The following is a 15085-nucleotide window of genomic DNA, read 5'->3' on the forward strand; positions in this document are numbered from 1 at the left end:
AGTAATTTACATGCTGTGTTGTGCGAGCAGGAAGGGCATTTGTTATTGCCTTGGTTTTGCTATGGCATTGGCAAAATTACCATACCAGAGAATAAGGATTTCAGCAGCAGTTGGTGCAGATCTAAAAGTTTGGCTTATGTTTTAGAAAGGTTTCAATGGAGTAACAATGTGGTCTTTTGATGATTTTGTCTGGATGATGCAAATTTTCTTGGATGCTGCAGGTTCAGATGGTTTTGGCCTGTTTTGGGAGGGCAGATGGTGTGCAGAAGGATGGCCCTCTGGATGGATGAGACACTAGAAGTTATTATTGCCTTCTTTGAGGGTTTTTTCCATTGCTGGTTGCAACTGCAGTGTAGGGTAAGGCTTCAGGCAACAAAACAGTAATTTTCCATGCCAACAACAGAACTTTGGTAGATTTGGTGAATGGACAGAAAGAAAAAAACAAACTACTTTTGAGATTATTGCAGCGGTTCACGCTCAGGTGTTCAATGTTTAACATCGTGTTCAGAGCCAAACACGTGCCAGGTGTGGACAACATCGCAGAAGCATTGTCTCATTCACAGGGGCAGAGGTTCCATGGTTTGGTGCCTGAAAGAAGAAGACCGAGGTACCAATGGAAATTTGGGAACTAGGAGACTGAGAATATTGGAGAAAAACTCTATTGCAGCAAGAACCAGAGCATCATAGAGGCAGGCATGGGAGGAAGGTCTGAACACTGGCACAGGTAGGAGAGGGCAGGATGAGGAGAGTTTGGAGGCCAGATATAATTACATGGTTCACGTTATCATGAATAATATTAACAGAGATATCACAGCCACAACAATTGTAGGTAAATAGGCTGGCATGTGTTTCTATGGAACATTTGACTGGGGATATGAAGCCACAGCAGGTGAGATAGAAAGAGATTTTTGCAAGGCGCAACAGAAGGTTTATGTGTGAAGGACAGCGAATGGAATCAAAGGGGATGGTGAGGAATGTCTGGATGGTTGTTGAGGACTGCTCATTTTTGGGGGAGGATTAAGGCTGAGGGTTTAGGTATAAATTTGTATTAGTGAGGTGGGGTTTTTGATCAAATGTTGTAATGTAAATAATTTCATAAGCTGCATACCTGTGTCATTCTGCACAGTTTCACCTAATGGGGGCTTCTGAGTGTAGCATCCCTAGGATGTCCGTCCCAGGGGAGTTTAGGCAGATGGCACAGTCCAGGATTTGAGGGGCCTGGATTGGCCAGTTTATGATTTGAGGAGGGGTTAAAGTGACAGTTAGTGCTCTCTGGGGACAGCTGGGCACAGAAGTAGTGCACTGTGGTCCTGGCAGGTAGGGCAGTTGTGTCAGTCTTTGTTCCTTCCCTCCCACCCATTGTTTGGGCAATGTTTTGCATGCATGTTGGTCTGGCTGGCTTTATTGGGTTATTCAGGTTGGGCTTGAATTAGAGTTGTCACTTTGGGACAGATGTCAAGAATGGAGGCTCTTGCACTATGAGTTTATAGTGCACTAGGCCAGAATGGTTGAGGATCTTGCAGGGCAGTCCTGGGCAGAGGGAATACAGCATAGCAATGGTTGGCTCATGTGCGAAAGACAGCAAGTAGAATGAAAGGGGATGATGAAGAAAGTTTGCTTGTTTGTTGGGAGACTGTTCATGTTGGGGGGGTTCAGGGTGGTGGTTTAGTGTTAAATTTGTATTAGTAAGCAGGTTTTTTGATCACATGTTGTAAAGCAAATAATTTCCTAATCTGAATACCTGCCCTAATTAAGAGGCCTTTTGCTCTTACTCTGGCCTGTTCATTCTGCATCGTTTTGCCCGATGCAGAAACACACTGGAACTAAGAGACTGTATTGAATGCTTAGTGGGAAAAAAAATGTAGGGTACCTCTCAAAGAGGCAGGGCCAAAGAGCGCAAATAGGTATTCTTTATGATAGGTGTGTCTTATGTAATGAGCACTGCCGCTTAAAGCATGTAAACTAGAATCCTGAGCCTCACACAGCACATCACCCAACCAGCACCCAGGTGCTCCTGTGCAAGCCTTCAGCAACCACATGCACACATCCCACACAACAACAAACAGATGTACCCAAATAAGACAGATGTATTCACTCCGTCCCGCCAGTGCCTGCCAGCGGCACCAAACAATCGAAAACAAATATGGTATTAGAGTGAACAACCAAAATCGAAAATGCTTCAACACCGAAACTATGAGACTGATAAGACAACTACTCAGTCCAGGGATCTTACTAGTTCAAAGTGCCTCATTTAGTCCCCCACATCTTTTTTTATTCCAATTTATGTGTATGCCAACCTGAACTAGAACAAAAATTGACTACCATGAACCTTTTGTTAACTCAAAAATCCATTGTACATAACCACATTGTCAACACGTCAGAGTCTTACGCCTTACCATGCTTTTTATTACCTTCTTTAGTAGTATGACATAGACCCTTGAATCCTTTCATAGCCAGTGGTCAAAGTGGGCAGGATCTGATGGCATAACATGCCCATACTTTTATTTAAGAAAAACAGTTCCATACTTTTTCTGAAAAGACAACAATGGTAGGGCAGTTAATTCTGAGAAATTAAATGCTTCAGCTGAAGTGTAAGGAAGGGTGTTTCTTGTGCTATGAAATCGAGGAGGGGGCACCCAGCTAAACATGCCTTCTTGCCAGAGTGTCAGCTTGCTTGAAAGATGTGCAAATGTGCGCAACTGGCCAATCTGCAAAAGTAAATAGTGTTTGGAAGCCAGCATTGGCTTTAATTATTAGAATCAACTGAAGCTTCCTGATGACACAGTTTTATTTTTTTGAGTGGTATTGCAAAGACTTACCACCTGAGCCATGAGTGTGTGCTTTTAAAAGATAGCTATTAAAATAATTGCACTATATACAGATTGGGTATTGCTAAAATCAATATTTTGGAAGCACTTTTTTTTTATCTTAAGTCTTTTTGCGCATTTTGGAACAGCCTATGTTATAACATGTGTATTGCAAGTTTAAAATAATGAGTAAATAAACATACACGTCACTATCCTCCACTGCACCAACCAGGTTTCAATTCTATGTCAGGACTGGAGGCTTCGGATTATGCTTCCATTTCTTTATTGAAGAAAAAACAGCAGCCAATCAAACATTTTAAATACAAAAAACTACTTCTCTCAATATCCCCAGTAGTCCACATTGCTATCCAATCACAGCCTTCTCTACATATATATGTCCTTGGCAACACAGTACTTCCTCTCTCTTTGCTGTTTGCAACCAGAGATAAGTGATTCCTTTACTTGTCCATAATGCCATTGTTTTATTCGTTTTTCTAGTGTTTTATCGGTATATTCGCAGCGTGGAGTGGAAGCCGGGGTTTGAACCCAGCGAGTTGCTATGCGCTTATCTGATCTACGCGCTTGTGCGATCCCGACCTGTGCAGTATGAGCCTTCGGGTCACGCGTTAACTGGCAGACAATTCGGAGTCCTTGCCCTTTGCCTGAAGGCATTTCTAACACCCGTCGGGGCACATCTCCTTTCAGGGCTTTGCCCTTTATTGTTATTGACGTTTTTGCACTGCAGTCCCCTGGACGCTTCTAAGCGACTGTTGGTGATCGGAGACTTTAGTCCTCTGTTTATTTTGATCACCGTGAATGCGCACGGGCCGTTTCCTCTGTAACTTTTGAAGAGCATCAACCCAATTGCAGCCTGGACGATCCTCGGCCCTTAACAATCCCCTGGAACGCCTGATGGGGCGCATAAGCGTTGTAGGGCTCTGCCCTAGGAGTGATTCTAGCAGGTGCTCCCTCCACAATTGAACTAGCTGCAAAATAGATGGTGGCTGGCACTTTAGTACTTATAAATACTATAAAGGCCTGCTGGGGCTGCCCCCCCCCCCTGTAATCCTTCATTCCTCGTGCTACATCGCTACGGCGTACTACGCCGAAAGGGATGAATATTGTCAGGTATTCCCTGATATGACAGAAGACCATCATATGGAGGAGAGATTAGTGTAGGCCCCGGGCAACCGTGTTCAGGACACAGTCAATCAGGCTCTCATTAAGGCCTTGAATGCCTTTCACACAGCCTCTGATGAGATTTGGCCATCATGAGTTAAGGGGACGGGCTTCCCTTCTGAATACATCCATGGATGACCTGACATCTGATTTGGGCCTTGCCCAGAGAGCCTCACTTGGGCCTGTTTCTTTGGACGAGATTCTTGCGCACATGGCTGCATCTGTATTAAAGATCATGAATATGGCTCCTTCACATAGTTGGGTTCATCCGGGACCCTCTACACAAACGATGGAAGCATCTCTCTCTACCTCTTCCCACTCCTCTGATTCAGATCAGGCACAAGACGACCCTAAGCCTTCGGGTAAATGTAAGTCCCGCAATCTGGAGGAAGACGCTCAGGTACAACGTACCTTACCTTTTGACCCCGAAAATATTATCCACCCTTGGTCCATGGAGTGGGTTCCCTGCAGAGAGGTGGCACATTACGTGCAGGGGATTTGACTGAGATGTACGCAGTAACCTCCGTTCTGAATGCCCCCACCCCTGACTCTTAGGCAAGGTGGTAGAAACACCTGAATTGGATCCAAACTTGGCAACATTCACCAATAATTTTATTAAGGATCCCAAGAAGAGCCTAGACCATGAATGGAAAGGTTTTCAAGACAACCTCTTTGCCATTTTCGGTTCAATTACTAAAATCCTGGAGCTCATAGTGCAGGCAAAGGAAACTAACTCTCTGCTGGACCCTGATACGGCCTTGGAATGGCTTCAATGAGCCGTTTGCCTCTTGGGGGATGCCAACTGTGCTGTGTCTATCGAGCGTAGATGATCTTTTCTAATGTGTATCGACCTGAAGTTGGAGGAGTTGGTCCCTAATGAGGCCGGAACGGTGGCGAATGGAATGGTATTCGGAGACAAATTCGTCAAGGATTTAGGGAAGTACTTGGCCACCATTTCTGCGTTAGACAATGCCCAGAGAATCAATGAAAAATATGTTTAGTGGGAGCCTTTTTGCCAGGGCCGGACGCTTCAGGGGCCGAGCGCCAGGCGGCTGATTTTACCAGGCCTCAGGAAGCTGTTCGTAACAGGGTCGAGGTAGCACCTATGCTTCATCCGGATTCTACCCCTCCTGAGCCCGAAGAGGTCGGGGCAGGGGCTTCAGAGGCAACAACCAAGGTAGTTTCAATGCACCGGATGGCACAACAACAGGTGAGAGTCATTCCGTTTTAAGAAGTGATTCCAGGGGGGAAAGACTAAGGTGGCATATTCCTGCCAGGGAATACATTTCTCAGGATCCACGGATCTTACAGACAGTTCGGGGGTACAGGCTAGAGTTTTACACCTCTCCTCAGCACAACAACCCTCCACGATCCATTCTTTTTTCCCCAAGTAGAGAGCAATTTCATGGACGTCAAGGTCAGTGCGCTTCTTGGCAAGCAAGCAAGCAATAGTCAAAATGAGCCTGCATCTATCCAGGTTTGTCAGCTCGATCTTCTTGATGCAGAAGAAGGGTGGGGGATCCCACCTAGAGCTCAACATACGAGAGTTCAACTCTTGGATTGTCTATTATCACTTCAAGTTGGAAGGTATCTATCTTCTGAGAGACCTTTTGCAAGAAAAACACTACCTGGTATGGCTAGACCTCAAAGACGCTTATTTAACAGTTTGAATTTAGGACCCGCACCACTGGTATCTTCAATTCTGCTGGAGAGACGAATGGTATGAGTTTACCATCCTTACCTTTGGTTTATTTTCAGCCTCTCGGTGCTTCACTAAGCTCTTGAGGCCGATGGTGCAGTTCCTCCGGGAAAGAGGCGTCCGCCTTATTATTTACCTAGATGATAATTTGATCATGACTCAAACAGAGGAGACAGTTCTGAAGCATCTGTCATGGATGATACAGTTTCTTCAGGATCTGGGCTTCCTGATAAGCTCAGACAAGTCGATCTTGATTCTGTCTCAGACCACAGAATTTTTTGGCTTCGAGGTCAAATTAGCCCAACAGTTTTTACCCCTGATGAAACGTAACTCCATCAAGCTTGTCTCTCCGACTATATCATTGAAGACTTTAACTCGTTTGGTTGCTCTACTGGCCTCCTCTATCCAGGTAATGTTTCCACACCCTCTTCATTATCAGGCTCTTCAGCGCTTGAAGATCTTGCATCTTCGCAAAGGCCTATCCTATTTGAAACAGATGCTGTTGTCCGACGAGGCCAGAGCAGAGATAACCTTGTGGTTAGATCACTTGGATGCGTGGAAGGGCAGGGCCATATTTGCATCAGTTCCAGAAGTAGTAATAGAGTCGGATGCCAGTCTTTGGGGCTGAGGGGCTCATTGCGGATCAGTGGAGACAGGGAACCGGTGGTCCTCCAAGGAAAAGACGCTCCATATCAATTGACTGGAGCTTCTAGAGGGAACGTTTGCGATTCATTCTGTTTCATCATGCAAGGTGAGTTGTTGTATCCTGCTCCGCATTTCGGCAGTGCGTTATATAAACTGCCTGGGAGGTACCAGATCGCAGGTTCTGCTGGAAATAGCCAAGGAGTTCTGGCATTTTTTGTCTCCAACATCATATTTTGGTGATGGCGGAGTACATTCCGGGATGCACCAATCTGGTGGCAGACTGGAACTCTCATTTCCTAAAGGATGGCAGCGATTGGAGACTTGATCCGTGGATGTTTTGCAACCTGAACCAGTTGTGGGGTCTGTGTTTAGTGGACCTGTTTGCATCATGACTGAATTCTCAGTTGCCTCGGTTCTTCAGCTGGAGACCAGATCCCCTGGCAGCGGGATCGGATGCCTTCCTCCAATCGTAAGAGACAGGGCTTCCATATGCCTTTCCCTCTCTAACCATGATTCAGAGAGTACTCTCTCAGGTGAGGAGACAGGCAGCAGAGATCATTTTGCTGGTGCCCCTTTGGAAGGGGCTATCTCTTCCCTTGATAGTACCAGGGCAGTTGTCTCTCCTGGCGTGGAGACTTTCAGGAGACATTGGCAGGTGCCTGGAGGTTCAGACAACGCAATGTTTTTCTTGTCACAGTCCTGGGCCCCTTCCACTCATAAACGAAACAAATCTTCTTGGAAAAGATGTGTAAGTTGGTGTAGTGAGCATCGTATTGATCCCATGCGAACGAACATTAATATGATTGTTAACTTCCTGTCCGATGTGGCATCTCAGGGTTTGGCTTACAGGACCATCAATAACTTTAGATCTGTGATCTCTGCAGGGCATTCCCTTTTAGAAGATAAACCTGTAGGTGAACATCCTTTAGTATGCAAACTGTTGCGGGCATCAGGATGGCTAGGCTTCCTCAGCTTAAATATTCTTCATTATGGAATTTAGATGTGGTTTTACGTTTTTTAAGGGCCTTGTAATGAAGACCTTTCACACAAACAATTGCCAGCAAAGTTTACTCTGCTTCTTTGTCTGATCTCTTTTTGTCAAGTTTCGGATGTTCATGCGCTAGATTTAGCAGGTAGAGTATTTGCTCCCTCAGGAGTATCTTTCACTGTTTCTAGAAGAACAAAGAATGCATCTCAATATATTTCCTATCCAGCTTTTCCCCATACTTATAAGTTATGTGTGGTTCAGTGTTTGAAGACTTATGAGGATTGTATTCGCAAAATTTGGCGAGATGCCCACGGGCAGTTGCTCATTTCCTTACAGAGTGATTTTCGTCCAGTTTCGGCAGCTACATTGGCCCGATGGGTCCGATGGTTGTTGGGTGAAGCTGGGGTAGATATTTCTAGGTACAGAGCACACTCTGTTTGTGGTGCCATGGCCTCCAAGGCATTTTGTACAGGTTCTCATTTAGAGGACATTATGGCAGCATCAGACTGGTCTTCGGATTCTACATTCAAGGTAGTTTATCACAAACCTATAGTTGATGTGGCATCTGCAGTAGTGGATTAGCTTTGAACTAGCATAATCAGAAGCCTCCGGGCCTGACAAAGAATAAAAAAAAAATCTAGCTATCGCATCAAGACTTTTAAATTCTATTAAGGACACGGAGGCGAGGATTATCCCACCCGTAGATTGAACAAGACAGCATATTATTGTTATAAATAATTGTAATACCTATTCATATACTGAAATTAGATTTTGATGTACCACCCGTTGATCTATTGGGTTGGAATGTGTATTACTTGTATGTTTTTCATTTATCCTAAGTTCAGATAATAAAGGCACATTAATGATCTTGAGATCAGGGGAAGGCGGTTTTGCTCTGGAGTTGGAGCCCAGTTGGCAGACGGCGATTGGGAAGGTCTTCGGTTTACACCTTTGTTTAGGTTCCAGTTCAGAAGAGTCAGGTTATTATGTTCGAAGTTGATTGCAAAGAAAGAGGAAGGACTGTGTTGCAAAGGATATATATATGTAGATCAGGCATGTTATTGGACAGCAATGTGGACTATTGGGGATATTGGGAGAAGTAGTTTTTTGTGTTTAACATGTTTGATTGGCTGCTGTTTATTCTTCAGGAAAGAAAGAGAAGCATAATCCTACCCTCAGATGTCCTTAACGGAATTGAAAATTCTTGACGCAATAGCTATGAAAAGTTTTTTATTATATGGTTCTCTAGTTGAACACCCAAGCCTCTGCAGTGCATTATCTAACACAGGTTTCATAATGTACGATAGTGCATTTCCCACTGATTAACTAAACTTGCATTTATTTTTCATTTATGCTCTGCATTACGGTAAAGACACCCAGTTTTCTGTTTTTAGTGATTTTTACAGATAAATACAGACAGAAAACAACGTGTTTCCGGTCTACATTTATTTTTGAAAGCTGAAAAATACTGAAAATGTTTATTCTAGTGAGTGACTCGCCAAACTGTCTTCCATTAATTCCAGGCCAACAGCTAAACAGATAAGCAGCATGGAGAGTTAAAAAATGGGATTTCTTAACTACAAGCACATTAAGGTATATATGAAGTATAATGGTAATATTTACCTGTGGGTGTATTGTTTTGTTAGATTTGGCTGCTTAACTGCTTGGGTTCCCAGTACGAGGTGGTCTAGTCCTCGTCCGTGCCGCTCAGGTGCCACAGATGTAACCTCGTCCTGGTATGGGCCCTCAGGGAAGCGCTAGTGCTCCCCCCGAGGGCCTCACACACCCCTCCCATGGGCAGGGATGGAAGGGGAATCACTTCCCCTTCCCCCCTCATCCCCCCGCCCCAATCCTCCCCCAGTGACGTCTGATTAAGTCTCTCATCAGAGGCCGCCCCAACCGCGCTGGAAGCTCAGCTTCGAGAGCAGATCGGAAGAGAAATCCTTTTGCATTTCTCTTCCGATCATGGGCTGAGGTGGGAAGGGCATCAAAGGAAAGGAAAGCCCTTTCCTTTCCTTTGATGTCTCTCTGAGCATTTTTGCAGCCCGATCATGAAGGGATTTTTTTGTTTGTTTGTTTGCTTATAAGGGGAGTGGCCCCTTAGGCAAGGGCCACTCCCCAGGGGGACAATTTATTATTAGGCCTTTTCTGTCCCCCCTGGGGGCAGATCGGCCTATTTGCATTAGGCCAATCTGCCACCAAGGGGGGCAGAAACCACTAAACACAAGGGTTTTTTCTTTTTTAGATCAATTTCACGCAAGGGGAGCGACCTCTTAGGCAAGGGTCGCTCCCTGGGATCATATTTAGTTTAGGCCCTTTCTGCCCCCCTTGGGGGTAGATCAGCCTATTTTAATTAGGCCAATCTACCCCCAAAGGGGGCAGAAACCACTAGGAACCAGGGATTTTTTATTAATTTCTTTTTTGTTTTACACAGATGGGGGAGCGACCCCTTAGACAAGGGTCGCTCCCCTGGGGTCAAATTTATTTAAGGCCATTTCTGTCCCTCTTGTGGGCAGATTGGCCTAGCCCACCATAGACCAGGGAATAATTTTTTTTTCAAAAAAAGAGGGTGGGGTTATGGCCAAACCCCCACATCAAATAAATGGGGACAAAGTTGTTGTGCCCACCATGGGTAGATGGGGCAATTACTCCTGATCCACTCCCCAGAGAGGCAGAAAGCCTACTAGATGCCAGGAAATAAAAATAAAAAATAGTGGGGTGGTGGCTAACAACCAGTATGGGCATGGTTATACCCTCATCCCAACTGAAGGGGGTAACAGTCTTTCAGCTCTCCCCCCCCCCGCACACTAAAACATCTTATCCCACGGCAAGCAAGAGGGCATTTTATTCTTTTGGGTTTTGGTTTTACATTTGGGCCATGAGAGCTTGTCTAACTCTCAAAATCGTCCCACTTGGAATGGTGAGGGCTACACTTTTTGGGCTTTGGGATGCTGCCATGTAGAAAAATCTACAAGACCTAGACACATCTGAAAACTAAACATCTGGGTAAGTCCAGGGTGGTGTGCTTCACATGCACCCCATAACATTTTCTTACCCACAATGCCCTGCAAACCTCCACCTTTGCTTGAAATCACACATTTTTTCCCACATTTTTGTGATGGACCCTCCGGAATCTGCAGGAATCCACAAAATTCCTACCGCCCAGCATTGTTGCATCTATACCGATAAAAATTCTGCACCACTTGTCAGCCTAAAAAAGTTTTTTTTCAAACTGCCCTTTTGGACCTGCTTTGGTTCCCCCCTCATTTTTGACGTGTTTGGCTCTACCCTGTCACAGGCATGTGGCCCACCTACACAAGTGAGGTATAATTTTTACTGGGAGACTGAGGGGAACTTTGGGTGGTAGGCAATTTGTACCGGTGTGGTGATCCAACGCAGAAATGTTGGAAAAATGTGTTTTTTTAAGCTAAATTTGAGGTTTGCTGAGGATTCTGAGAAAGAAAACCCTGGGGGATCCACGCAAATCACACCTGCCTGGACTCCCTCAGGTGTCTAGTTTTCAGAAATGTAGGGTTTGGTAGGTTTCCCTAGATGGCTGCTGAGCCCAAGACCAAAAACGCAGGTGCCCCACACCCAGGAAAAACAGGTAGTTTTGTATTTGATCATTTTGATGTGTCTACGTAGTGTTTGGGGCATTTCCTGTCGTGGGCACTATGCCTACCCACACAAGTGAGGTACCACTTTTATCGGAAGACCTGGGGGAACGCTGGGCAGAAGGAAGGTTGTGGCTCCCCTCAGACTCCAGAACTTTGCAGCACCGAAATGTGAGGAAAAGGTGCTTTTTTGCCAAATGTTGAGGTTTGCTCAGGAGTCTGAGTAACAGAACCAGATGAGAGCACCACAAGTTACCCCATCCTGGGTACCCCTAGGTGTCTAGTTTTCAGAAATGTCCAGGTTTGCTAGGTTTTCCTAGGTGCTGGATGAGCTAGAGGCCAAAATCCACAGCGAGGCACCTTGCAAACACACAGGTCAGTTTTCTTTGGGAAAATGTGATGTGTCCGTGTTGAGTTTTGGGGCATTTCCTGTTGCGGGCACTAGGCCTACCCACACAAGTGAGGTACCATTTTTATCGGGAGACTTGGGGGACTGCTGGGTGGAAGGAAATTTGAGGCTCCTTTCAGATTCCAGAACTTTCTATCATCGAAATTTAAGGGAAAAGTATTTTTTTACCAAATTTTGAGGTATGCAAAGGATTCTAGCTAGTTTTCAGAAATGCACAGGTTTGGTAGGTTTCCCTATGTGCCGGCAGAGCTAGAGGCCAAAATCCACACCTAGGCACTTTCCAAAAAAACACATCATATTTCAATGTAAAAATGTGATGTGTCCATAGTGCGTTTCCTGTCGCGGGCATTAGGCCTACCCATGCAAGTGAGGTACCATTTTTATCGGGAGACTTGGGGGAACACAGAATAGAAGAACAAGTGTTATTGCCCCTTGTTTTTCTCTACATTTTGTCCTTCCAAATGTAAGACAGTGTGTAAAAAAGACATCTATTTGAGAAATGCCCTGTAATTCACATGCTAGTATGGGGACCCTGGAATTCAGAGATGTGCAAATAACCACTGCTTCTCAAAACCTTATCTTGTGCCCATTTTGGAAATACAAAAGGTTTTCTTGATACTTATTCTTCACTCTTTATATTTCACCAAATGATTTGCTGTATACCTGGTATACAATGAAAATCCATTGCAAGGTGCAGCTCCTTTTTTGGCTCTAGGTATCTAGGGCTCTTGATGAACCAACAAGAGTAAAACGTGGAAAGAAATTGCTGGGTTTTTTTCACCTCAATTTAACTTTTTTGTTTATTTTAGCTGTTATTTTCTTTAAACCTTGTAGGATCTACACAAATGACCTCTTATGAATTCAGAATGTTGTCTATGTTTTAGAAATGTTTAGCTGTCTGGGATCCAGCATTGGTTTCACACCCATTTATGTCACTAACTGGAAGGAGGCTAAAAGCACACAAAAAAATAAAAATTGGGTATGTCCCAGTTTAAAAATGTGGTTTTCTGATTCAATTCTGCCTGCTCCTGAAGCTGGGAAGATGGTGGGTTGAGCACCGCAAACCCTTTGTTGATGCCATTTTCAGGGGGAAAAACTACAATGTTGCTGTATTTTGGCTAATTTCTTGGGGTCCTCCAGGGGAACTCACAAACTCTGGGTAAAAAAAGACTTGGAACCTGAGGAGGCACAGGCCTGCCAGCCAGCAGGTTAAACAAAAAGCATTATGTATGTTCATCAGTTAAATAAATGTGGACATGTACCATTTTACGACTTCATTTATTCTCAAAACACAACTTAAACTGGATAAATGCTAATAAGATAGCAAAAAGATAAATATGGATGACTAGAGACGGAACTGTTAAAAAAATAAAAACCATAAAACCGGGAACTCTAATTATGTTATATGCAATTACCTGAAGGCGAAAGTCTGACATTAGAATATTTTGTTTAGCCACACCTTTGACCCCGCCCCCACACACCCCGCCCCACAACGTACAGCATCACACTTCCCGTAACTAGTTCAATGTACTACGACCTTGTTGATAATAACTCCATGTTTCCAGCCTTCTCGAAAAGTTGGAAGTATTCTGTTTATTTGTTTCCGGTTTACACTATTCGTGTTTATGGCACATGGTCGTCTCAACACGAAGTTCTTTTTAGAGGCAAATAAAATGGTTTCCAAACGGAAACGCTATATTTTCTAAACAACAGTATCGTATGTTGTCAGTTTAACCCAGAAAGCCACCGGGCAGTGCAGTGTTGATAAAAAAAAAAGTGACTGGTGCGGGGAGAACTAAAAGTGAAACAAATCTCATAGGAAAGGGACTTGCGCAGAAACCACTCCCGCAAAAAACGTCCAGGCCCGGGAAACGGAGCAGCAGAGCTTCACTTAGAAAACTCCCTCCACGGAGTCGCCTGTAAAACGGAGGTTGGATAGAGTCGAGAACTTGGCTGGTCCGTGGTACCTTCCTACTCAACAGACTTAAAGCCACAGGGCAACCATCGTTGAAAGCGAGAGAGAGCGGAAGTAGAAAGCATTTACCTTGCCGAGGGCAGAGTCTTCACGTGATCAGAAAGGGAGCTGGGCTGCAACACTGAGTTTGCTTACAAACTAGGGGCCAGGCGTGGCACCGAAGAAAGGGAGGATCAACTCCTCCCCGCCTTCCTGGTGGCTTGAAACGACACAGCTCTCCACGCAAACCTTGCCCTGGGAAGGAAATGTGTTCACGTCTCCGTTGCCGGTTCTGCCCCACCCTCCTGTTCATTAGTGAGAGGCGGGGCGGGTAGGTGCTTTGAAAGCAACATTACTATGTGAGGCTTTCTGCCCAGTTTTATGTCAGTTCTTGTTTTTTCCCCCGAGACTGATCCGTAGCTACTCTGCACTTATAGTTGGCTAAATAAGCGGAACTTAGCAGATATACTTTTTAATGCTGTAATATAATGATAACCCCGAGATGATGTGTTTCTCTGGAGGTCAACGAGCATGAAGAAAAGGCTTGAAGGCAGTGCAGTGTGATGAAGAGCGTAAGCGTCAACACGACTGGAGTTTTCACATACACTGCTGGTAGGGTGACCACCTAGCATAGAGGCTAATTCTGGAAAGTGGGTGTAAAAATTTGGGACAAAGGGTCAAAATTCAGGACAAAAATTCAGAATTCTGGACAAAGCGTTAGTTTTTCCGGACACATCGGTGGAGATAACTCTGCCTTTTGGCTTTGGCAATGCTAGTCTCAACAAGGTTTTTATTAAACTGTTGGTGCGTCTGTCCTTAATAAGTAAACTTACAAGGGGATGCGAATAGGTCGATGAATCTTTTGACTTGCAATTAAGAGTTCCCACCATAACTCCAGTACACGCAAATCAATAATCAATCAATGATAATCAATTACACTAATAATAAATGGAGTCAGTAATTGTCAACACCATGACCTTTCAGTCATGAATAACCACACCTTTAGTAAAAGTTAGAATATTTATTTCCCTATATTAACAATGCTAATGTCGCTTAGGTTAATCTCAAAATCAAACAATACACATACAGAAACAACATTGGCTGTCCAAATCTGCGAAAGGAACGCAATCTAATCAAAGCTTGATATACTACACATTCTAAAATCACAGTGCAGAATAATAACAAGAATAATTGTGCAAACGATATCACATACATTTAGTTTCAGCAAAGAAAATACATCAGTTGTTATTCCCTAGATCGAATTTCATTAGTGAGAACCTTAACCAACACCAGATTGGAATTAACATGTTGGGCTTCATGCAAAACAATTAAGCAAACACACATTTTGGAAAACATCTAACTAGGGCTCTATCAAACCAGCATTGTTGGTACTTAGAAAGAAAAAGCAAATAGATATAATAATCTACATTCTAGTTCATAATACCTATCCTCAGTATGGATCAGCAAGCAGTGTCGGTCTTCGTCCTCAGAATATCAGTCTGGTCAGCAAGGATTTAGGAATCAGTATAAAAGTTCGGAAAAGGCAAAGTCTTTAAGCAACTCGAAAGAATAGAGGGGAAACCCTCAAGAAGAATAGAGAGAATGGGGATTGCACAATGGCAAACGCTCAAAGCTATGCTAGTTTCTTCTCAGTGCAGTCCCGTTAAGTTAAATTCCCTCTTACTACTTCCCAAGTCCCTATTGGTCATGGGATAGCATGTTCACACTTTGTCCAATAAAACAAAAATTTCAAATCTATGAATTCTACCACTACTCCGTTCACATGTCAC

General features: G+C 44.1%; 1 protein-coding gene across 2 annotated transcripts in view; it reads right to left on the bottom strand.

The window, feature by feature from the left end:
- The window catches only part of LOC138300241 (caspase-7-like), a 358375-nt gene extending 344823 nt beyond the window's left edge, over positions 1–13552 (bottom strand). The window contains exon 1 of one of the 2 annotated variants that reach the window (XM_069239325.1): positions 13386–13552. The gene's annotated coding sequence lies outside the window, so the exon portion shown is untranslated. Of the gene's footprint in view, positions 1–12756; positions 12770–13385 lie in introns of those variants that run through there. The other variant, XM_069239326.1, reaches the window with a different exon arrangement.
- Positions 13553–15085: the final 1533 nt, after the last annotated feature.

Source organism: Pleurodeles waltl, chromosome 6 (genome assembly GCF_031143425.1).
Source record: "Pleurodeles waltl isolate 20211129_DDA chromosome 6, aPleWal1.hap1.20221129, whole genome shotgun sequence".
In the NCBI taxonomy this organism is placed as follows: Eukaryota; Metazoa; Chordata; class Amphibia; order Caudata; family Salamandridae; genus Pleurodeles; species Pleurodeles waltl.